The sequence below is a fragment of the Giraffa tippelskirchi genome, chromosome 13 (assembly GCF_054371585.1).
Source record: "Giraffa tippelskirchi isolate mGirTip1 chromosome 13, T2T-mGirTip1v1.2.pri, whole genome shotgun sequence".
Classification (NCBI taxonomy): domain Eukaryota; kingdom Metazoa; phylum Chordata; class Mammalia; order Artiodactyla; family Giraffidae; genus Giraffa; species Giraffa tippelskirchi.
The window spans coordinates 83,621,514-83,647,945 of record NC_137287.1 but is presented as its reverse complement, the minus strand read 5'-3'; positions in this window follow the sequence as shown (position 1 = coordinate 83,647,945).

Genomic DNA, 26,432 nt, shown 5'->3' with positions numbered 1-26,432 from the left:
TGCTACCACTCATGTCCAAGAAATAGAGGAATACATTTGTTGTTGTTGTTGTTCTGTCACTCAGTCATGTCCAATTCTTTGCAATCCATAGACTGTACCATGCAAGGCATTCCTGTCTATCACCAATTCCCGGAGTTTACTGAAACTCACGTCCATTGAGTCAGTGATGCCATCCAACCATCTCATCCTCTATCATCCCCTTCTCCTCCTGCCTTCAATTTTTCCCAGCATCAGGGAGTTTTCAAATGAGTCAGTTCTTCACATCAAGTGGCCAAAGTACTGTAGTTTCAGCTTCAGCATCCGTTCTTCCAATGAATATTTAGGACTGATTGATCTCCCTGCAGTCCAAGGGACTCTCAAGGGTCTTCTCCAACACCACAGTTCAAAAGCATCAATTCTTCAGCACTCAGCTTTCTGAGTCCAACTCTCACATCTATACATGACTACTGGAAAAACCATAGCTTTGACAAGACAGACCTTTGTTGGCAAAGTAATGTCTCTGCTTTTTAATATGCTGTCTAGGTTGGTCGTAACTTTTCTTCCAAGGAGCAAGTGTCTTTTAATTTCATGGCTATAGTCACCATCTGCAGTGATTTTGGAGCCCCCAAAAATAAAGTCTGTCACTGTTTCCTTTGTTTCCCCATCATTTGTCATGAAGTGATGGGACCAGATGCCATGATATTAGTTTTCCGAAAGTTGAGTTTTAAGTCAGCCTTTTCACTCTCCTTTTTCACTTTCATCAAGAGGCTCTTCAATTCCTCTTCACTTTCTGCCATAAGGGTAGTATCATCTGCATATCTGAGGTTATTGATATTTCTCCCGAGAATCTTGATTCCAGCTTGTGCTTCCTCCAGCCTGGCATTTCTCATGGTGAATATATTCTGCATATAAGTTAAATAAGCGGGGTGACAATATACAGCCTTGATGGACTCCTTTCCCAGTTTGGAACCAGCCTGTTGTTCCATGTCCAGTTCTAACTGTTGCTTCTTGACCTGCATACAGGTTTCTCAGGAGGCAGGTTAGATGGTCTGGTATTCCCATCTCTTGAAGAATTTTCCACAGTCTGTTGTGATCCACACAGTCAAAGGCTTTGACATAGTCAGTAAAGCAGAAGTAAATGTTTTTCTGGAACTCTCTTGCTTTTTCGATGATCCAACGATGCTGGCAAATTTGATCTGTGGTTCCTCTGCCTTTTCTAAATCCAGCTTGAACATTTTGAAGTTTACAGTTCACATATTGTTGAAGCCTGGCTTGGAGAATTTTGAGCATTCCTTTTCTAGCATGTAAGAAGAGTGCAATTGTGTGGTAGTTTGAACATTCTTTGGCATTGCCTTTCTATGGGATTGGAATGAAAACTAACCTTTTCCAGTCCTGTGGCCACTGCTGAGTTTTCCAGATTTGCTGGCATATTGAGTGCAGCACTTTCACAGCATCATCTTTTAGGATTTGAAATAGCTCAATTGAAATTCCATCACTTCCACTAGCTTTGTTTGTAGTGATGCTTCCTAAGGCCCACTTGACTTCGCATTCCAGGATGTCTGGCTCTAGGTGAGTGATCCCACCATCGTGGTTATCTGGGTCGTGAAGATCTTTTTTGTATAGTTCTTTTGTGTATTCTTGCCACCTCTTCTTAACATCTTCTGCTTCTATTAGGTTCATACCATTTCTGTCCTTTATTGTGGCCATCTTTGCATGAAATATTCCCTTGGTATCTCTAATTATGTTGAAGAGCTCTCTAGTCTTTCTCATTCTGTTGTTTTCCTCCGTTTCTTTGCATTGATCATTGAGAAAGGCTTTCTTATCATTCCTTCTATTCTTTGACACTCTGCATTCAAATGGGTATATCTTTCTTTTTCTCATTGCCTTTAGCTTCTCTTCCTTTCATAGCTATTTGTAAGGCCTCCTCAGGCAACCATTTTGCCTTTTTGCATTTCTTTTTCTTGGGGATGGTCTTTATCACTGCCTCTTGTACAATATCAGGAACCTCTGTCCATAGTTCTTCAGGTACTCTATCTATCAGATCTAATCCCTGGAATCTATTTGTCACTTCCACTGTATAATCGTAAGGGATTTGATTTAGGTCGCATCCAGTCCTTAAGGTGGACTATTATTCCCCAGAGCTTGAAATTTCCTAACACAGCAAGAAGACACAGGCCTGTTATGGAGAGAGTGACCTCACAGGTGTGATGCTGCTGCTGGAGGCCAGCCCTGCTCTGCCCTCTCTGGTGCTGAGCCCTCCTGTCAGTCGGGGTTCCTGGTCTCCTTTTCAGCTCAACTATCTCACACAGTCCTGGTTCTGCCTGTGCTCTCAGAACGAAGATTGACCTTCATGCCCTGTCTTACTCCCATTTCCTCTAAAATGATAATTTGATTATTTTCTAAAGGAGACTTAGAACAAATGATTTCAATTTGTAGATATGAAAATGGAAAACCTGAATTAATCTTGGTCTTCCTTCCACTTCCAGGAGGAGAAGGAACTCCCTTCCTCCAGGTTTTTTGGGGGTTTTTGGCCACTTTATTTATTTATTTATTTATTTATTTTTAATTAATTTATTTTTTAATTGAAGGATAATTGCCTTACAGAGTTTTGTTGTTTTCTGTCAAACATCAACAAGAATCAGCCATAGGTATACCCATGCTCCCTCCCTCCCGAACCTCCCTCCCATCTCCCTCCCCATCACCCCTCTAGATTGTCACAGAGACCCTGCTTGAGTTCCCTGGGTCATACAACAGATTCCCATTGGCTATCTATTTTACATATGATAATGTAAGTTTCCATGTTATTCTTTCCACCCTCTCCTCCCCTCTCCCCATGTCCATAGGTCTGTTCTCTATGTCTGTTTCTCCATTGCTGCCCTGAAAATAAATTCATCACTACCATCTTTCTAGATTCCATACATGTACTTTAGTATATGATGTTTATATTTCTCTTTCTGACTTACTTCACTCTGTATAATAGGCTCTAGGTTCGTCCATCTCATTAGAACTGACTAAAATGTGTTCCTTTTTATGACTGAGTAATATTCCATTGTATATGTGTACCACATCTTCTTTATCCATTCGTCTGTTGATGGACATCTAGGTTGCTTCCATGCTCTAGCTATTGTAAATAGTACTGCAATGAACATTGGGGTATATGTATATTTTTTTCAATTTTGGTTTCCTCAGAGTATATGCCTAGGAGTGGGATTGCTGGGTCATATGGTGGTTTTATTCCTGTTTTTTTAGGGAATCTCCATACCATCTTCCATAGTGGCTGAATCAACTTACATTCCCACCAGCAATGCAAGAGAGTTCCCTTTTCTCCACACCCTCTCCAGCATTTATTGTTTATAGACCTTTTATAACAGTCATTCTGACTGGTGTGAAGTGGTATCTCACTGTAGTTTTGATTTGCATTTCTCTAATAATGAGTGATGTTGAGCATCTCTTCAAGTGTTGTTAGCCATCTGTATGTCTTCTCTGGAGAAATGTCTTTTTAGGTCTTTTTCCCACTTTTTGATTGGGTTGTTTGTTTTTCTGGTTGTATGAGCTGCTTGTATATTTTGGAAATTAATTCTTTGTCAGTTGTTTCCTTTGCTATTATTTTCTCCCATTCTGAGGGTTGTCTTTTCACCTTGTTTGTAGTTTCCTTTGCTGTGCAAAAGCTTTCAAGTTTAATTAGGTCCCACTTGTTTATTTTTGTTCTTATTTCCATTACTCTAGGAGGTAGGTCATAGAAGATCTTTCTTTGAGTTATGTCATCGAGCGTTCTGCCTATGTTTTCCTCTAAGAGTCCTCCAGGTTTTTGACTAATTCTGCATCCCACCTTCCACTGTGTTATAGAACTGGAAGTATAGAGACTAGACTCCCTAGCTTCCCCAGGCCCCCTTGCAGCTAGGATCCTGGATTCAGGTATTACCAATCAGATATGTTCATGCAGAATTTGGAGGATGGAAGGGAAGTAGAGATCACCTTTCAGCGCAGGCTGACAGTGGCCTCTGTGTTTGCAGTGATGGGTCTGAGGGTACTGTGCTGGTGGCTCTGGTGAGGTCAGAGCTGAAAAGGCTCCCTGACCTGCTGCTGCAGTGGTGGCTTCCAGCAGTGGTCCCTGACTCCCATACCTCCAGCTCCTCCCCAGATTTTCTGAGCACCAGAGTCCCTGATTAAATGTACCTGGAGTATTGTCCAGCACAGAAAGTGGCCTAGGGAAGGAAGCAGGGGGTCACAGAATAACAGATTCCTAGTCTGTGTCTGGGTGCTCTTCAGCTCCCCATGGAGTTGATTAGCTTGCTGGTATACCCTCCCCATTCCCCTCTACCCCAGGGTCAGCCCCACTCCTCTTAGCACTTCTAGGAATATCTATTTACTAGTCTTCCTGCTGGCCCATTATCCTGGTTGCTATTTCTGTATAACAAACCACTCCCAAACTTTGTGACACGAAATAATTCCATGATGCCCACGGTCAAGCCCTAGTGGATGTGTCTTGTCTCTGCTCCACAGTGTTTGGAGTTCTACCTGCAAAGACCTAATGACCAAGGGTGACATAATAACAGCTGGGGGAGGAAATCCCCTAGAGCCTGGTTACTTACAGGTTTGAGAGTTGATGTGGGGTTGGAATGTCAGCTGGGACTATTGATGAACAGTATTTAGGAGATAGGGCAAGAGTCGATAGGCATATCATCTATAAAGCATGGCTGAAGTGAGAGAAGTGGCAGAAATTTGCAGATGAGAAAGGAATTCAGAACCACCAAGATTGGTGAAGATTCAAAGCTGAGGCCAGCTCCCTAGGTGAGGCCAGAAATAAGTCAACAGAAATGTATCCGGAACTCTTGCCAGAGCTGCACTCCAAGTCATCAGGAACTGCGTGTATTATGACCACTGTACTTTCTTTGAGGAGGAGGAGTTGTGAAATCCATAAAGGAAAGTGTTGCCTCAAAAATGTTTGTTTGTTTGTTTGTTTTTCAAAATGTTGGCCCTTTAAGCAGATGGTGAGCTTCTATTATTGTGGAAAACTCACCCGTGTGGCCCGGCTCCTTTCTGGACAATGGCAGATAAATGAGCCGGAATTGTTTCAGCACCTGCATAATGTATGTTTAGTCTAGGATGCTTCTAGGAGGCATCATTGATGAAGTGGGCGCCTCATTATCTTGGCTATTGTTCCAGGAATCAAAGCTATTCTCAGCGCCCGTACCTCATCCCGCATAACTCGGCCACAATAAAGGGAGAAGTGAGAAAATAGGTGATAGAGTGAATAACACGTTCTCAGGACCGCATTTCCTGCGAGCCACTGTATTTCCCAGCTGACTCGTTTTATTTTGATATTTGCATTACCAAGGTAATACTTGATCATCTTATTACTGCCAACAATGAGAAATGGATCAGGTGACAGACCCTCTCCCGTCTCCAGCCCTACTTCTGGGATGAGCCACAATCTCGCGGTGTGGAACAGCTGGAGAGATGTACCCAGGCACACTCGTGTGTGTAAAGATGAGACACGTGCATCTGGTTTTGCCTTTGCTACCCTCCCATCTATCCCTGCCCTCTCCTTGTCACCAACATTTTATTCTTTGGATGGTTGCACAGAATTCCATTGCATGGATGTCTTGTATGTGATCCATTCCCCTTTTGGAAAGTTAGCTTGTCTAAATATTTAAACTGTGGACATCTGTGTACATAACTGTACATTTATGAGACAATCTCGGCTAAAATGAATTGCTGGAATCATAATGATCAGGTTCAAGGGCATGCACATTTTTACTCGCCTTCCGAATCAAGCCGAAAAATGTATTTCATTGTTGTTTTCATTTGCATTTCTTTTAGAATTAGTTACAGTTAAGCTCCCCCCACCACCACATCTATTGGTCATTTGCATTTTCTCTGTGAATTATGTGGAAATAAACAAAGACTAGCTGAATGAGAACAAGTAAAGGTGACTTATTCAGAGCTTTCAATAGCAAGGGCATCAACCATCATTATTTGTGTTTGGCAGAGACTTGAAGGCAGATAGGTGGGCCGGAAAGCTTTATAGCAGAGAAAGGAGGCAGCTTTAGGTCAGGTGTGCCCAGACCAGGGCTTCTGAACTGGGGAGGCTGGAGGCAGCTGACCAGCCACGAGCATCCCCTGTGGCTGGTCCCAGAGTGTGGCTTCTCTGCTTCGTCCCAAGTTGATTCAGGGGCCTAAGTCAGGGAAGCTGTCAGTGATTGAATAAGTCTCGGCTTTGGGAGTTGATTGCCACAGAGAGTGTTATTTGGCTCCCTAGACCAGCTGCTGCAGACTGTGGGAGATAGTTGTATTTTCATGGACGGTCAAGCCATAATCCATTAGTATATCCAGTCTCTCAACTGCTTTTTCGTTTTCTTTTCTTTTGGGCGGTTGATCTTTCTTCCTGGCAGTTTGAGGGTTCAGAGGAGGCACGCTAGCTGTGGCTTCAGTCTTAGCGATTTCATGGTGTAATTAACACGAAACTCATTTCTGTTGGGCTTGAGGGAGACATTTCAGGACAAGGCAACACGTGTGTACATGTCTCTCCTGCAATGCAGTTTTCCATTACTCAGGAGGAAAAGGCGAATTTCAGCTCTGCAAGATGAAATGCTCTGCAGAAACCAAGCAAAGCTACCTGGTTCTTCTAGGAGGCGTGTATAAGATTGGGATGGGGTGCGCTGTTCAGGACAGTTTATGGGGGCTTCACAAAGTGGGACAGGATGGAATCTCCAGGACACTGTGCATTGTGGTGCCTTCGAGGGGAAGATGCCACATGGCTTTTCTCATCACTGGTGCTGCTGTGCGCAAGGCCCACAGTTGGATGTCTAGGAACCCTCATCCCGCTGTCAGGCTAGAGATAAACATAAATGTTTCACATCCATTAATCTTCCATCTTGGGAGAGCGAGCATTGAGTCACTCACTGAAAAGTCTACATGCATCTCTTTCAGGGTGCATCAGCATGAGCTGAAGAAAGGTTAGATCCATGACATCAGCTGCCTTCCACCTGGTAGCCTGGAAAGGCCCCTTTGATGGACATCTGCAGTTCACCATCCCTTTAGAGGTGAAGGATATGCAGATATCCAAGCCACAGACCTGCTCCTTGACAGGACTTACCCTCTCCTCACCCCGCAGGTCTTTGGAGGAGAGGGCACTCTGCCTGACCTCGTCCTCTGCCCCTCCATCAGCCTCTCATCTCCCCTGAGGGTCTGCTTCTGAGGAAGCGTTGTGTTAGTCGCTCAACTGTGTCCAATTCCATATTCCATTCAGACTGTAGCCCACCAGGCTCCTCTGTCTATGGAATTCTCCAGGCAAGAATACTGGAGTGGGTTGCCATTCCCTTCTCCAGGGGATCTTCCTGATCCAGGAACTGAACCTGGGTCTCCTGCATTGCAGGCAGATTCTTTACCAGCTGAACCACTGGGGAAGCCTGGAGGAAGTGGGCTTCATATAGTATCCAGATCCCTATATCCATTATAAATTTGTTGCCTGGCTTCCAGCAAGTCATACACTCTCCTGACCTCTGCCCACATCTAGAAAATGAAAGTAAGGACTAAGTTATTTCTAAGGACCTTTAAAGAAAACACCATGATTCCCTTTAAATTGTATTTCTATATGATATTTCCTCTAGGGAAAGTCTTAATTCGGGACTCATACATGACTTTCAGGTGGTCAGTGAATCTCTGGAGATTGTATGTAAAATTGTGGATGTGATTTTTTTTCCACCTTGGGGAAAGAGTTCACAGTTTTTATTAAATTTCTAAAGACTCCATGCGTGTGTGCTCAGTAGCTCAGTCGTGTCTGACTTTTTATGACCCCATGAACTAACTGTACCCCATCAGGCTCCTCTGTCTATGGAATTTTCCAGGCAAGAATACTGAAGTGGGTTGCAATTTCCTCTTCCAGGGGATCTTCCTGACCCAGAGATCAAACCCTTGTCTCTTGCATCTTCTGCATTGGCAGATAGATTCTTTACCACTGAGCCACATGGGAAACCCAAAGGCTCCACATCCCCTCATCAAAAGTTAGTGACCATGCTTTACAGCTTGTTGTTTATAAACATCAGAAGGGCTGTGGAAAGAACATGGTCATATTCCCCTAAATATGAATCTGGTGAGATGAATGATTTCACTAAAACCATTTAATACTTATTTTAAAAGGGTATAAAGACGTATGTGCTAATTATAGTTTTACAGCTGAGTAAATCCATCCTCCTTGCTCAGTCTTCAACAGCCTTGTCTCTCAAGCCTAGTCTTTTGTAGGTTCAGGCACTTTTGACTTTGCAATTGGGATTTAATATAGACTTTTTTTTCAGACAGTGTTGAAAAGAATCAGCCAGCTGGGCTTTGCTAGAGAAGAAAATATGTTTTGTTTGTGATGAATAAAGACTATGAAGTGCACTTACTTGAGTTTCTCCTCACATGACTCTCCTTTCCTCTCTTTCCATTCACAGACAGACAGGTACACATACAATGGTGAGTGTCCAAAAATCTTCCTAGAAGCCTTCCCCAAGTGCAGGATTCAATATCTGGTATCAACAAAAATAGCCCGGGCTGATCACAGCTCAGTTCCACTTGTTATGCACACAGTAGGTCAATAAATTATAAGCCAAACAGCTGCTTCTATTTTCAGAACCATTAGGTCCCTCGGGTGAAGCGCACCGTGGAGGGAGGTGTTGGCAGGCACAGAAGGCTCTTCTTGAGAAATGAAACATTTCCTCTTGTGCATCTGGGTCAGCCATGGACACATCCTCTCATAAGGGATATTTTATGAATCTGAATAATAAGAATTTATATAAATATACATACACAGACTCACACAATGCATATGGAGGTCATAAAGAACTAGTAAGTAATGGGGAATTAAATGCATTGAAGGGTTCAGCCAGGCTTATAAACCAAGAGAGAGGAAGGCTTGAGTATTTGTGATGTCACCTTGATATTGAAGGCTATTCATGTCTTTCAAAAAGCTTCTGTGGACATAAGGATTGAAAGCTTTGGAGGGAGTTTGGACCCCCAAACTCTGATGCAGCCCGACTGTGTACCCACCTTCATGGTCTCACTCACTCTCATGAGTTTGTTCATTAATTGATTAAATATGTATTCATTGGATGCCAAGGCTTACACCTACCGTTGATTCAAGCAGACTTCCCTGGTTGCCCAGTGGTTAAGACCTTGACTTCCAATGCAGAGGGTGCAGGTTCAATCCCTGGTCAGGGAGCTAAGATCCCAGAATCCTCATGGCCTAAAAACGAAAACATAAGACAGAAACAATATTGCAACAAATTCAATTCAACAAATTCAACAAATTCAATTCACTTTAAAAATGGGAAAAAATGCTGATTCGAATGTTGATTTCTGCCTCATGGGACTTACAGTTTGGAAATGGGGACTGATATGAACTAGCAAACAAACAAGTGAATATCTAATTACTGATTGTGAAGAGAGTGATTTATGACAGGAGTGGTTTCTAAAGAAATCAGCAAAGATGAGAGGAGCAGGGCAGGGAAGGTGAGGGAGCCACACCTGGGGCCATCAAAGTCTCGGGGAGGATGGCTGTGCCCAATCCCGCCAGAAACTCTGGAGTCAGTTGTGGCTGGAGTTTGTGTTGCCTGAGGTGAGGGGCTGGGCTTTCACAGGCACCTATGGTGATGTCAACTCCAGGCACGCTGGCTCTCAGGGGACAAAGTAGCTCCAGTAGTTTGATGGTTATCCTCTGAAGAAGAGTCCTAGGTGTGAGCCGTGGGAGGTGGAGGTCACCCAGGCTGGGGAGAGACACACGGACTCCATGAAGGGCTGGAGTGGATCTGTTCTGAGCACCGACTGCGTCCCTTCCGGAAACTGAAGGTGGTGAGAATCAACCAGATGAGGCGATGCTGGAGGCTGGGGATGGGGGTGGGGTAAGGGCATTTGAGGCTGAGAATAAATCCTGTGAGAGTCCTCGAGGCAGGAGGAGACGCGAGCAGCCCCGGAACGGGCAGCTGGATGAAGAACAGGCACCGATGGAGGTGAAGTGAGGTTGACAATGCAGGTGAAGCTTCTGCTCGAGTTAGGCATGGAGTCCTGGCTTCAGTGATCCCTGCTCTTGTACGTACATGGTGGTGAGGCACAAAGTAGAAGGAAATGAGCCATTGACTGGACTCAGAAAGGGACCGTTGTCTCTGCAAAGAAGATATGGAAACGGAAAACAGCACAGGTAGACATCGAGTCTTTAGCTTCCTGGACTACTGTCCCAACAAAGGCAGTGGCAGCTGGGACTCCAGCTGCAAGTGGCCCCCTGAGAGACCTAGATCTGATGCAGGCTCACTGCTTGAATCGGAGTATTCTACATGCCGAGAAACAAGGGCAGGAAGCAAATAAGACAAAACCTGAGTGGTCATGTTGTATACCAAGCAGAAATCTACATTACAAACATCTGGCCTCCAAAATGGCCAGTGTTTTGGACAACAGGAAAAGGAAGTTGCTGTTGTCAGTGAGCCTGTGCTGCAGGCAGGCACTTTCATTGTTTAATTGTCACAAGACCATGTGAAGCAGATTTACATGTGAAATCACTGAGGCTTAGAGAATTGAAGTAACTTTCCAGAGGTCAGAAGTCACAGTTGGAATCAGACCTATTGATATTTCAAAAACCCATGGTGTTAGCCCCTTTGTGATCTTCAAGCGTCCAGACAAGGAGCAAAAGAAGAAGGCACAGCACTAACCTCACTGGCCTGACCATGCCATGTTCCAGGGAGGTTCTACCAAAGGTTGAGGGAATAAGCTGAGATTCAGTCTCATCTTCCTTCATAGGGGAGGTCAAAGAAAAGGACTATCCATCACATGTGGAAAGATAAGTCCAATGTCTTCTTATTCAAAGACTGCTTGATAAAAAATGTGTTCTTGGCAACCAAGAGAGAAAAGGAAAGAAGGGAGGGAAGCTGGTGGGTTTGAGCTTTACCTGTGCCTTTGACTATATTCTCAGGTTGGAGCAGCTTTCTCTACCAGGTCAATATCAATTACTTACCAACATGTAAGATGCACTTTCTTTCTTTCTAGACACCTATCACATGAGCATGTAAACCGTGACTCAGGAAACCAAATTCTGATGCTTGGTGTCATCTGTGACCCTATTCTCTCTACTGAAACCATCTATTCACCTGTGAATGGTGAAGGGAGCCCAGAATGTGAAGAGCATATTCAGATCCCCAAACAGACTTGACTGGCGAATGAAGGCAGGGGAGGGAGATGATCAAACTGTAAGCAAGCAGCTCAAGAAATGTCAGCCAGGCACACAGGGAGGCCTTGAGTCAATGTTACCCCTTGAACCAGTTACCCCTGAAAGGAGCCCCATCTCCACTGGAATGAGCCTGAGCTGTTAGTCTTTGGGAGTGGCCCTGAGAAGCATGATGTCTTGGGGACATGCCTGAAGCCTTCCTCCCGCACCATGCTCAGGACAACAGGATCCCAGAATTTGCTGTCCATGCAGCCCTGAGTCTGCTTCCAGGGTCTGCACAGGCCCACTGCCCGGGTCTGCCCTGCTGAGGGGACACTGGGCTGTGACACACAACCCGGGCCCCAGAGGTCACCAAGGAACAGCTGTTTGCAGGAGATGTTGGGCGGGGTTGAGCTGGGGGTGTTTCCAGGTCCTTATCCAGGCATTTCTCAGTGAAGAGGGAGCTGGAGGCAGCGGGAAGAGGTGATGGGCCCCATGCAGAGGATTAGCCAGCCCTGCATCCCAGTGTGCCCTGGGGACTCAGAGGGCCCAGGATCCTACAGGCAAACCTGGCCTTCCAGGTCATTTCACAAAGAATATTTTCAAGGTAGGAGGATAAACATGTTTCATCAAAAGCTTGATGGATGTTTTAAATATTTAGACAATGACATGGGGGCCTTCAGTTCAGTTCAGTCACTCAGTCGTGTCTGACTCTTTGCGACCCCATGAATTGCAGCACGCCAGGCCTCTCTGTCCATCACCAACTCCCGGAGTCTACCCAAACCCATGTCCATCGAGTCAGTGATGCCATCCAACCATCTCATCCTCTGTCGTCCCCTTCTCCTCCTGCCCCCAATCCTACCCAGCATTAGGGTCTTTTCCAATGAGTCAACTTTTCGCATGAGGTGGCCAAAGTATTGGAGTTTCAGCTTCAGTTATCATCTATACCTTGAACTTGGCCCTGCCAATGTTAGAACCACATAAGGGAAGCCTTGGCTATATTTCCCTGAAAAATCCATATATTGACAGAAGATGATATTCAAGAGACTTAAGAATTTTAAGAACTGGCAAGTAATATAAGTTTATATATACATATATATAACACATATACATCTTTTAAAATTTCTAGATAAGATATATATGCTGTGCTGTGCTTAGTTGCTCAGTCACGTCTGACCCCATGGACTGTGGCCCTCCATGTTCCTCTGTCCATGGGGATTCTTCAGGAAAGAATATCGGAGTGGGTTGCCATGCCATACTTCAGGTCATCTTCCCAATCCAGGGGTAGAACCCAGGTCTCCCACATTGCAAGCAGATTCTTTACCATCTGAGCCACCAGGGAAGCCCCCAAATACTGGAGTGGGTAGCCTATCCCTTCTCCAGGGGATCCTCCCAACCCAGGAATCAAACCCAGGTCTCTTGCATTGCAGGCAGATTCTTTCCCAGCTGAGCAGCCAGGGAAGCCCAAATAAGATATGTATATATATATATGTATATATATATATCTCTCTTATATATGAGATATATGATTGTATAATATAGTCTTTATCTTATAATAAAATTGCTCACCAAGTAATATAATTGTAGTTAATCAAGTCATTCTAATAATTTTTGATCAATTTTGGAAATTGTTAATTTGTGTAACTCAGCTGTCACTAACTAAATGACGCCTTGACTTCATGATTTAACACAGGAAAGCTCATCAAACTCTCTCTTACTAAGTTGGAAGTCATTAGGTCCCCAGCTCCTGGGTTGTTTTTTCAGCTACAAGGAACCTTGCATTATAGCCTGCATATCCCTCGTGGCCAGGACCTGGAGCCTCAGCTCCTGATGACAAAGCCACTTGTGTGCCTGTCCTGCAGCATGCTCTGTGGCTCCGCTCCATGCAGATCTGCCCCAGGGTGATGGACAGGACTGCCCAGGCCCTGTCGCCCCAAAACTGCCTCACTTCAGTCTGCACAGAGCTGGCCGGGGCCACCCACTTCTGCACCAACCCTGTGTCCAGATCCTACTACTTCTCTCCATGGCCAAGTCTAGCTATGCTTATTTCCAACCAGGCTGGAAATATTTCAGGAGCTGTTAGTCCAGGCAGTGCAGTGCTTATTGGACAATCTCATCTTGCATTCACACCTGGACTTCATGTGATGCCAGATGGTTACTGACCTCTGAATCTCCCGGGATAAAAATCCTAATAGAAAGAGTCAGTGACAAGCTAGACCACATGGAGGGTGGATGGATCTCATTTGTTGAGTTGCCCTGATTCCCGCTGCCTGGCGTGGGGCTGGTGTTCAACAAATCTTGACTGATTGACACAACTCTCACCCCATCAATTCAATGGCATCACAAGGATGATTTAGCTATGGGTCTGCCACACCCTCAAGATCACCCGGCTCTGGGAATATAAATAAAAGGCCTTCATACATGAGGCTGCCAATCCTCAGTGGTTTAGATTATACTTCTCTTTTCCCCTTTTGAATCTTTATCCTTCTTTCAAAAAAAAAAAAAATCTTGTATTTGATGGATTAAAACTTTCAAGTTTCAATGAGGGCTCTAGAGATGTAGACTGAAAGGAAGTAATATAGCTGAGTTTACAATTCAGAAAGGAATGGAGCTGAGATAGGGGTTTGATACAAATATTTCCTCCCCATTTCCCCATCAGAGCATAATCTTGGAAAACTCTGCAGGCTAGGAGGGTCTGAGTCTTAGCTCGTCTCAAATGTAGCCAGTAGCTCCATGAGCTGAATGTTTTTGGTAATTGATCTTACTCACAAATTAGATGCAATAATTTTAAGGTTGGTGGATTAACTAATCAAGCATGAGAATCGGTTCTTAGTTGGACATAAAAAGAGAAAGAGAGTTCATAAGGATGTTTGGGTTTGGAAAGCTCAGGGACAATGAATTCTCAGTGGAGGTGTTGAAAGTGTATCTGACATTGGAACTCAAGGACCCCAAAGCTGGGAGGGGTGGGAGAGCTGAGCGTCCACAATAACAAAGCACAGAGACCTGTTCCAAATCAAGGCAGATAGATCAGATAGCGCATGGAGGGGGAGATGAAAGCAGACGACCCTTTCTATTGTCCACATGCTCAGCCTGCATTATTCAAAGACAGACTTAATATGTATCAGCATCCCAGTAAACAGGGTAAGCTTGCTAATAACAGTGCAATTCAGTGATCGCTACCCCAAATAAATACATTAGAAATGTCATTACTCTAATCAGATTAACTGCTGTCCTTCATATTATGCTTTGAATAATCATTACCGCTATTCTTAGTGAATTTGGCATCTTAGCTCGTCTAGAAATGAACTGAAGAGATGGTGTCTCTCTAGTATTTTTGCTCTTTAAATACATTTCTTAAGCATTTTTAAAGGCATTGTTTTTTCTTCCCATGTAGGCGACTTCATTTGGTAAGACCAACAGTGTTCGTTTTCACAATTTCTAGCACCAGGATGCAATTTTTATGCTGGATTTTTATTATTCATTAGAGTGGTTCATGTCTTTTATGAGAATAATTGCTAGGATAGGTTAAATGTCATTATTTTCAAAACTACCCTCAGAGATTAGCTGCTACATCACCTTCTGGCCACTTGCACTTGAATATCCGAACCACAGCCCATAATTGTATTATTCACTAGGCTGGTTCTTCCTGCTAATAATGCCTGTAAATGCTTTTGTCAATAGCCAGGGATCTGCTCCCAGGAAGCAAAATGTCTCTACACATTTTGGCTTTGGGTGACAGCTGGGATCTTTTGTAAGTAAATTGAGATCTAGTGATGAGTTTATTTTCTATTGTAGTTAATTCATGATGTGAAGGCTATTAAAATTCAGACTTGTGCTATCTGATGTTCAACATTTTTTTAATTCATGGGATTTAAGAGGGAGAAATACTGCACTCATATATTAAAGTAGTTTTCCTACCAAAAAGAAAGTGCTCTTTTATGCTAAGAAAGTGCTCTTTTATGCTCTCTTATGCCATCAGGAGCATTGATACTTAATAAATAGTTATATTGAACTAAGTTCAATAAACATCTAATGAATACATGGGTACCCTCTTGCAAAGTGGAGGCTGGCATTTGCATGCATGCTAACAGTCTGTCTATGAGTTCTAACTTGATTTTTAATTATCTCGCTTTGTTTCTTTTATCACTTGACCTTCCTTCCATCACTCTTTTCTAACTTGAAAATATCAAAAGTCATCATCTATCTATATATATGGGGACAATGGAAGGAAATAGTTGGACATTCAACCAATGGCAGCTGCCTCAAAGTAGCAATAGAGACAAATCACACAGTCCTGTTTGTATCGCCTTCTGCCACGGTCACCTCTCCCCTCTCCCAGGCACTGTCTATTCCTCAGCTTCAGCGATGCCATGTCTTTGTAACTGGCTTTCTCAGGTACCCTTGCCTCTGATGGTCACATCTGTACCCAGTAGGAATTCTTGTTGTACTACAATGTCATGAAGTGCATTGGCTTTTCCAGGATAGCCTTCTCTTTCAAGAGAAGTTGGTCTGGATTTAGAACCAAAGACGTTGCCAAATTTCCAAAGTGAATTGTGGGGAGTGCACCTTGGTCCCCGGAATGAGCTTCTGGCTGTGGAAAAGGCAGAGGTCTTTTCATGAGAAGAATAGATCCATATCTTACCTTTCCACTTGTGTGTATGTGTACGCTTGGTTGCTCAAGTGTGTCTAACTCTTTGCGACCCCATGGACTGTAGCCTGCTAGGCTCCTCTGTCCAAGGGATTTCCTAGGCAACAATACTGGAGCCGGTTGCCATTTCCTACTTCAGGGGATCTTCCCGACACACGGTTAGAACACTTCTCTTGCATCTCCTGCATTTACAGGCAGATTCTTTACCCCTGTGCTGCCTGGGAACCCCCCCCCCTTTCCACTTATAGCACTGTAAAAAAGAAACTTCAGAATATTTAAGATTTCTTTGAGTAGATTATTCATGCTTCCAGATTTGTTAAAATAAAAAATTTATAAGTGGGAAGGGAATTTTTAGCTCATCCTGTTCCTTAATTTTGCACAAAAAAAGTGCCACATGGTTCAGCAGAGGCTGACCTCAACCCATATGAAGGTGTCTGTGACTGCAGTTCCTTACGCTTCGTGCCAATATCATCTGAGATTTTCTGCTATATGGCCTCCCCTAGTCTCTCTTCCCCTTGAAGTCTGCAAAAGTGTACCCTCATCAAAACCTAATTAACCTAAGTGCTCGTCCCCCTCGGGTTTCCTATGTGTCTGTGCTCCGCGGTCTGGGCCTGAGCTCCCAGCAGTTGGAGCCACAAGGCTCAAATGGAATTAAAATGGAGGCAAGGGCCACATGGCCACATCTGTGCTGCTCTGGCCCCTTCCCAATGAGGGGGTGGCAGATCTCTCTCCTCTTCTTCTTCCCCTGCTGAGCCAATTGCATTTTGTTGCTTCTTTTCCTAATTGGAGAGAAGTGGCAGCGTTCCCAACTTCCCTAAGCTTGTTCTTGGAATGCGGATCTTTCCTTTCATGGATTGTCTAGTCCAATGGATTCTCGTAGCTGCCAAAAGCAACTTCTTGGAAAGACTGCCCTTGGGCGACATGTATTTTCAAGGTGAGTATTTCCTGCTCCCAGGTGGTAGCTTCCCACTTTCTCCAAAGCTTCGCGATCTCCCGTTGTCCCCAAGGGGAGCTGATTGATTCTTTCAGGCTCTAAGGCCAGGCTCCGTGCAATCAATCCTCATTCCATGACCTGAGAACAAAGATGAATCATTGAACCAGAATAGCAACTCTGTCAAACCAGGATGCTCAACTGAATCTTTACTATCTCTGACATAAGTTGCTTAAAGATATACTCCACAGGTGAGCTAAACTAGCATATATGTGTCATTTATATATATATATATATGTACACACATATACTAAAATAAAATGCGAAGAGTCCTCTGGTTGAAGTATTCTTATAGTCAATGGCAATTTACAGACCATCAATTACTTGGGGCTCTGAGCCATAAACTAGGGCTAAAGCAGAGAAGATCATGGTCTCTGGACTCCCAGAGCTCACAGTCCAACATAAAAGTGGGTATAACCTCAAGAATCCCACTGAGTGGAAACCATCTATCCAGTAAAAAAAAACTGAAGTTAAAAGTACTTCATTGGTCAAAATGTCAAATCCTCTGAATTCAACGGAAGCCACTCAAAGATGGACTTTCCTGAAGTGTGTTTATTGTCCTGAAGAAAATAGAATTAGTGTGGGATTCATTTTATTGCTTTGTGTTGAGTTCAAAGACTGCTTGTGGGGGGAGTCCAATGATAAAGTGACAAACAGGAGAACTGTATTTCATCTAAGAGAACAAAGTGGACTCAACATATACAGGAAAACAATACAGACTTAGCATTTATTTGCAACTAATATTGGGAGATTCTGAGAGCCATCAGAATTAGCTACAAAGATCACCTTACAGGTTTTAACCTTGAACTTTAGTACATGCATTTTGCTGAGGACCCAGTATGAGTGTGGCCCTGATGTGCTATCACCACTGATGTGGCTCTGAAGTCAGTTTGTAATAAATGGCATCATGTCACACTTGCGAAAGGCCATCACACCTTGTGAAAGGCCATCACACCTTGTGAAAGGCCATCACACCTTGTGAAAGGTGTGATTCCTCTTACAAAGCAGAGGGTCCTTTTTGAAAGTAGATCCATAGCCCTGTCTTAGTTAGGGAAGTCTCTCTGCTGCAACAAACCATCCTCATATTTCAGCAGCTTAATCCAGTGGAGCTTCCAATACCAACCAAAGTAGTAAAATAAGGAACAACTTATATGCCCATGTCCCTCAGCTCCCCAAAGGGAACTTCCTGGTGGCTCAGACAGTGAAGAATTTGCCTGCAGTGTAGGGTCCCCAGGTTCGATCCCTGGGTTGGGAAGATCCCCTGGAGAAGAGAATGGCTACTCATTCCAGTATTTTTGCCTGGAGAATTCCATGGACAGAGGAGCAGGCTACAGTTCGTAGGGGTCACAAAGAGTCAGACATGACCAAGCGACTAACACTTTCACTTTTCCATTTCTCAGTTCCCCAAATCTGGCTAGGAAACACCTTAGATGATCAGGGCCTCATCTTGAAGACTGTCTTCCTAGCCGCTTACTGTCTCCTCTAGTTATTTTTCTAGTGTTTATTTTAAAATTTGAAGTCCGTTTATCCAACTGTTGTGCCGCTTGGAAATTTGTATCCTGACAATGCTCTGCTGCTTATTCAGTTTCACCTCTGGCCTTACAGTGGCTTTACCAATGGTTTCATGAAAAGAACATGGTCATGCAGGTAATGCAACCCTTGAGTGTCTTTCTTTCTGTAGATCAAAAATAGCCTATAAAGTAGGAGTGTAGTTTTCCTACATTGTAAACCTGATCACTCTTAAGAAACAAGGATTTTTAACAACTCTGCCCTAAAACACCTGTGGTGATGGTTTAGTCGCTCAGTCGTGTTGTACTCTTTGTGACCCCATGGACTGGGGTCACAGGCTCACCAGGCTCCTCTGTCCATGGGATTTCCCAGGCAAGAATACCGGAGTGGGTTGCCATTTCCTTCTCCAGGGGAACTTCCTGACCCAGAGATCGAACCTGGGTCTCTTGCACTGCAGAGATTGCCAAGCCAACTGAGCCACCTGTGAAGCCCAACTCAGTAAATGAGTATGTGATAGGAGGAGGATGGGTGCCCTGTGTCTGAGGATACCAGTCGAGAATTGCATCTGAGTCAGCTTTTGGTCTCCATCACACATGATGGGAGACGAGCTCCAAGGATCAGAAATGCTCACCTGGGTCAGCCTTGCTCATAAATGCTGATAGAAGTAGGAGACCCCCATCACCAGTGAATTCACAAAACATCAGGAGATTGTGAGGATGAGAATCAAGGAAAGGGAAGGAGTCAACAAAAGGGAGGGGCTTTAATGAGCAGGTCCCCATGGTGGCGATGGGACTTCATCCCCCAGGGCCCTGGGGGACAGAGCAGAGCCCATGGAGCCCCCGACCAGGGCACAGGTGGCTGGCATCCCTCCACCAACATCTCTCAGCCATTAGTTGAGGGCTGCTCCCAGAGAAAGGGTGCTGGTTCCCCAGTTCTTCTGTTTGTTTCCCACTGTGGGCCAGAGAAAGCTCCAGCAAAGAGGCGAGATCACAGGGTGGGCAGGTGAGGCATGGAGAATGCAAGGGGTGGGGGCAGATTACAGGCAGTTCAGAATGATGTGTACTGTACTTGTGGCTACAAAATTACAAACAAATGCTCCACCTGGACTGCAATTCAATGCCATGTTCTTTGTTTCTTTGCTTTTATTTTTTAATGAATGAATTTTTTTTTAATTTTTGGCATTGCTGTGTAACATGCAGGATCTTAATTCCCCAACCAGGGACTGAACCTGTGCCCCTTGCAATGGAAATCTGGAGTCTTAACCGATGGATCATCAGGTCCAGTGCTTTTAAATTAATAGATTTATTTTCAGGGGCTTCCCTGGTGGCTCAGTGGTAATGAATCCTCATGCTAATGCTGGACACACGGGTTCCATCCCTGATCGGGGAAAATCCCATATGCCAGGAAGCAACTGCTGAAGCCTGAGAGCCTGGAGCCTGTGCTTCAAAACAAGAGAAGCCCTTGCACTGCAATTAGAGAGTAGCCCCCTGCTCAGCGCAACTAAAAGAAAAGCCCACGCAGCAATGAAGACTCAGCAGAGCCATAAATAAATAAATAAAATTATTTTTTTAAATTAATAGATTTAATTTTAAAGAGACTTATACAGACAGGTTTACAGAATATTTACAGAGATTTAGCAAGCTTATAGAAAAAAAAAATATATATATATATACTTCTAAAAGCACAGAGTTCCAGTAGCCCTCTCCCTTCCACCATTTCTCCTATTATTATAACTTGTGTGATGATCCAATGAAAAGTGAAAGTGAAGTTGCTCAGTCGTATCCGACTCTTTGCAACCCCATTGAGGGCAGACTGTAGCCTACCACACTCCTCCGTCCATGGCATTTTCCAGGCAAGAGTACTGGAGTGGGTTGCCATTTCCTTCTCTGATACTATTAACTAAAGTCTGCATTTGCATTAGGGCTCACTCTTTGGGTTGTACATCCTGTGGATTTTGGCAAATGTAGAAAAACCCATGCCCATCGTGACTGTACCCTACAGAGTCACCAATGCTTTTCAAAAACCTGCCATTTTTAACAGTTCATGCAGCAATATCCCCAGCAAATTTGAAAGCCTTATTATAAATTCAATTCTGATTCATCAAAGCAGAAACTAATGAGGCAATTATTTTGGTTGAAGAAGAGGAAACTACCCTTAATTCTTCCAGAATTGCCAGGGTGTGCCTGTTCCAAACCTTTGTTGAAGAAGGTCTGTTACACATGGAACTGTGTCTGTCCCCTCACCCCCAACCTCAGCCCAGATGTATGTATTGAAGCCCTTCCCAGGTGGCGCTAGTGGTAAGAAACTGCCTGCCAGTGCAGGAGACATAAGAGACACAGGTTCGATCCCTGGGTCAGGGAGATCTCCTGGAGAAGGGCATAGCAACACTCTAGTATTCTTGCCTGGAGAATCCCATGGACAGAGGAGCCTGGAGGGCTACAGTTCAAAGGGTCACAAAGATCTGGACACTACTGAGCTGCCAACCTTGCTGACACCTTGATCTTGGACATCCAGCCTCCAGAGCTGTGAGAAGATTCATTTCTGTTGTTTCACCAGCCCGAGCTTTGGGAAAAAAGAACTCAAAGCAAAAGCTAGAAGAGATCATCAGTACCATTCGTCTAGATTCCATAAGCATGCATTAATATACAATACTTGTCTTTCTCTTTCTGACTTACTTCACTTCGTGTAATAAGCTCTGGGTTCAGACACAGAGAACAGACCTGTGGACACAGTTGTGGAAGGAGAGAGTGGAACAAATTGAGAGAATAGCATGGAAACATATACATCACTATATGTAAAACAGGTAGCAAGTGAGAATTTGCTGTGTAAAACAGGGAACTGAACCCAGTGCTCTGTGACCTGGAGGGGTGGGAGGGGGTAGGAGATGGGAGGGGTGTTCAGAAGGGAGGGGTCACATGTATACCTGTGGCTGATTCGTGTTGATGTGTGGCAGAGGCCAACACAATATTGTAGAGGGATTGTCCTCCAATAATTGTAATCTGTTCTATACTTCTCTGTGTTGTACAATTTTAATCTTTGATAAATAATAATAAAAAAAAAACTAGGGGAGAGGGGTGACCCTGCACATTCTGTTTTTCTTTTTGAACCAGGAGGAGATTCTTGGGGACCCAAGGTGAGACCTGGAGTGAGGTGTTTCTGGAGTGACACAGTGACGCTCAGAGCACCGCGGAGCCCCTGGGCTCCTGGCAGCTGCCAGTCTTGGAGGGGGACCAGCCACCGGATGTCAGGACAAATCCCCAGCCACCAGGTGAATCATAGAATAAGGCTGTCAGTCATCCTGACTGGATGACACATGGCCCCGCAAGTACAACGTTGGAGACATGTCACCGCGTCACGGCTGATAACACCCACCAAGCCCCTGCCAAGTCCCCGCGCCCCCTCAGGCTCCCCCGTTACCAGCACCGCTCTGGTCTCCACCCAGATGTGGGTGCCATTCTTTTAAACACACATCACACAAGGAACAGTGTGCTTGACAATTGCTCCCTGACCCACACCTCCTTACCAGAACACCCACCTCCCCCCAAGAGCAGATCCCTCCCTCGCCACATTTTCACTGCAGACATGCACTATGAACTCCATATCCACTTTGGAGACTCCTGGGAGGAAATTTGTGGGGCTCTAGGGCTTCCCTGGTAGCTCAGCTGGGAAAGAATCTGCCTGCAATGCAAGAGACCCTGGTTTGATTCCTGGGTTGGGAGTTCCCCTGGAGAAGGGATAAGCTACCCACTCCAGTATTCTTGGGCTTCCAAGGTGGCTCAGACAGTAAAGAATCCCCTTGCAATGCGGGAGACCTGGTTTTGATCCCTGGGTTGGGAAGATCCCCTGGAGGAGGGCATGGCAACCCACTCCAGTAGTCTTGCCTGGAGAATCCCATGGACAGAGAAGCCTGGCGGGCTACAGTCCACGGGGTCACAAAGGGTCAGACACCACTAAGCACAGCATTTTTAAAGTGGTAAAGACATTTGCCAGAGGAAATTCTGTGGGCTGTCTGGGTCAGAAGCAGCACTACTGACTGTCAGTAGTGAAGGGAGGGGTTCTGGGAAGGGGTGTTGAGATTTCTAAACTAATTCAATCAGAGCAAAATTGGCACCAGCTAAACAACAACTGGACTGGGAGAGGCAGGTTCAGAAACACAGTTTACAAGTGGCTGGGAATACCTCCCACCCAGGCAATTCTTGATTTATCTCATCCTTTCCTTGGGTCTTGATAAGTCATTAAGTTTCTCCAAATCAAACAAGTCTACCCATTATGATGGCCCCCTAGAGCCAACTTCCTGTTGCCCGAGAATGGTGGACAATGGCTCCATAAAAGGAAGTCTGAATACATGCTGATAAAAATCAGAGTTTCCGAATGCGATGGATATTAAAAATACCAAAGTTTTATGATGTTTGAATGTTAAACAGCATCCGTGGAACCAAGGTGACCCTGAGGTATGTGATACAGTGAGAAGAAATATAGGGCAGACAGCCTCATGTCTCTGATGTTGAATAATTTCCCCGTTCAGCTTCTAACCACCATGATCTCTGAATATAGAGGCCATGGCTGTTTTTCATAGACATTTCTGAAAACTGCAGTTTTCCTGGGGCCTCAAGGAACCCAGTCAATTCATTGTCTCTGAGCATCCGAAGAGGCCCCGCCAGACCATCTTCCATTTTGATTTCCTGCCTGACACCATATTAATCTAAATTCAAGAACAAAAGCCTTCATTTTTGTTCTAGTACATCGAGAATTACCACCCCTGAAATGGTTTTCTGTGATCAGCTTGTCACTTTCTTTGCTACTTAATCTCTTTCTTTCTGTAGCTCAATGGCATCCTCTTACTTTCTCTCCCACTGAAGAAATAGGAGGGCTTTTTATTTTTTTAAATCTCTCTCTTCCCTTTTAAAGACCTAGGAAGTTAAAAGGCCAGCTCATCCAGACCACCTGGCCGGATAGGGGCGGTGCCAGCAGCCAGCTGTGATATTGTGGCCGGCCAGCTGTGTGAGGGCCCCTCCTGCGGGATTGTTCTGGCTCCATTGGCGACCAGCTCCCCCCAGCCACATCCATTCCCATGGTCCAGAGAGGCCCGTGTTTAATGTTGTTTTGTGTATCATGGGCACTGATGTCTGCTCATCAAGTTCACGGCCCGTGTAAGGCCACACACAGGAGGCCGGGCTTGGAGGACATCACCTGGCAGGGCTGAATATCTTGGCCGTGGTCCTTTCACACACCTAACGGGATCATTACCCATCACTAAATATAAGTCCAGCCTCGTGACCCTGTGTGGAATGACACCCATGCAGGATACCAGTACCGGCCCTCAGCCCTACTCCGCTGGCCTCCCACCCCAGAAGCGGGTGGTCAAAGGCCTCTAAACCTACTTGGCCTCTCTGTCCCCGAGCCTCAGACACCTGAGTCAGACCCCTTCCACAGCCTCAACCGCTTGGGAAGCTGCCAGGCAGCAGGTCAGGGAACCTGACCACCACCCATCCATCTCACCTTCTCCTCGCCCTCTGTGAACTTAATCCCACGTCCTTGAGCATCTCAGGGCCCACACAGGTTCTGATCGTAAGAAGGAGAAGGGGAACTCACGTCGGAATTGACCCTGGGGTCTGATAGCTCTGGTCCAGCCTCAAGAAGGAGAACAGCAAGGGCCAGGCCCTCCCACCTGGGGCATTGGATGGTAGCGGATGGGACCGCAGCTCATCCCCACCCTGCCCACGTCACACTGTCCTCACTTGGATGATCCAACTGGACAGAACTTAAAAGTGAAACTCTTCCGCCCCTGAACTTGCCCTAAAGAGCCTCACTCTCCCAGGTTAGGACAGAGTCTTCTCAGTGGCTCAGACCATGAAATTGGCCTGTTGCCTGAGCCTCTTTGCTCTGCCGTGTGGGGTTGCAGGAAGCTTCTCCCAGCAGACAGCCACCCGTGCTTTACATCATTATTTCATAAGGAAATGTCGATATTTTCATGAACCAGGAGCAGCCTTCCTGTGACTCAGCAAAGCCATCTCCCCCTTCACAGAGCCCTGGTGACTTTAGAATATTAGGTTCGCTTCCCCTCCCTGCCTGACAACTCCGAGGACTCAGCTAAACCCGGACAGAGAAGGAGAGGAGTAAAGATGTTCATTAAATCTCTTTCAAGCTTCATCTTGGGAGCAGGAATTTTCTCGAAACACCATTTTCAGGTCCAGGGAGCTGGAATATATTTTGGTTATCTCTGAAGAGCGAGGCTTCACTGTTTGGTGACGATGTACCTGCTCAGTGCTCACTCCTCCGTGTTCATTTTGCTCTGGCTGCACGGCCCTCCTTCTGGCTCTTAAACCCTTCAGGCCTGGTTTCAGGCCAGGGTCCTGTGGCCAGCTCCCCCCAGCCACATCCATTCCCATGGTCCAGAGAGGCCCGTGTTTAATGTTGTTTTGTGTATCATGGGCACTGATGTGCCCCAGAACCCTTGCATAGGCTGCTTCCTCAGCTGGCTCTTTTCCTCCCTTCATCGCATGGTGCCTTCTCCTCTGATGGCTCAGATCTCAACTCAAATGCCTTTTCTTTGAAGAGGACTTCTGACTGTCTTGGTACAAGTAGTTAGTTCCTAACCCACTTTGTGGTCTTGGAGGCATCTTTTCCTCTTTGGATTTATCTTAACTGATTGGCTTCTGATTCACTGTCTGCTTGTAGGTGGGTCTTGTCCCTTGCTCTTCTGAAATAAAATGCCTGGTACACAGGAGAGGCACTCAATAAATGTCTGTTGGAGGAATTCTGCTCGGAAGATAAGGGGAAAGCCACATGATACTCTAGTGGGGGCCCGTTTGGATATTTTTTGCTTCTCTTATGTATTTTTTTTATTTTAAAAATTTATTTAATTGAAGTATAGTTGATTTACAATGTTTCAGGCATATAGCAAAGTGATTCAGCTATACAAATAGATATGCATTCTTTTTCAGATTCTTTCCCATTACAGGTTATTACAAGATATTGAATATAGTTCCCTGTGTTATACAGTAGGTCCTTGTTATTTATCTATTTCACATGTAGTAGTGTGTATCTGCTAGTCTCCAAGGCCATGCTTGTGCTCAGTCCTGTCTGACCTTTTGTTACCTCATGGACTGTAGCCCACCAGGCTCCTCTGTGCATGGAATTCTTCAGGCTAGAATACTGGAGTGGGTAGTCATTCCCTTCTCCAAGGGATCTTCCCAAACCAGAGATAGAACCCGTGTCTCCTGCATCTTCTGCATTGCAAGCAGATTCTTTACTGCTGAGCCACATGGGAAGCATATATATGTATATATACACACACATATATATGTGTGTGTGTGTGTGTGTGTGTGTGTGTGTGTGTGTGTGTGTGTGTGTGTATTAGTCACTCAGTCATGTCTGACTCTTTGAGACCCCATGGACTGTAAGCCCCCCAGGCTCCTCTGTCCATGGGATCTAGGCAAGAATATTGAAATACTGGAGTGGGTAACCATTCCCTTCTCCAGGGAATTTTCCCAGCCCAGGGATTGAACCCAGGTCACCTGCACTGCAGACAGTTTCTTTGCCATCTGAGTCACCAGGGAACCCATATATATATGTCTTGATATCATTCACCTTCAGCCACCAAATGTCGGCTGTGATCTTTACCCTCATGGTCATTATCCATAAAACTAAATTCACTTCAGATTGCTCCTACGTGGATAACCCATGAAAACATGTGCTACAAAAGCTTTGAAGGATCATTTCAAACATCCATTCTACCGCGTCCCCTCCTCTCCACCAGAGCTCTTTCTACACAGAAGCATCTTCTGGGCTGTGGAGGCTTCTTGAAAAGAAATGCAATTCAGGCCACGAGAGGTTTGGACCAACGTTTTCCTCCTTCACTGTGGTTACGCTACTTGTGAAATACTGTTAAGTTCACTCATTTCTGTTTATATTTTGATGGGGTCCAGGGCAGGCCACATTGGCATGTTGATTACTTTGAATATAAGTTACTTATGAAGCAGCCAGTGTGGGAAGGACGCTGAGCCTCCTCTGTCCCTTGAAAGTGGGAAATAACTCTCCCAGGTGACAGGTTCTCTCCCTGTAGCAGGAGGTAAAGAGACACGCTTATCACCAGAGATGGGGATGCAGGGAACAGAGGGCTACAGAAACCT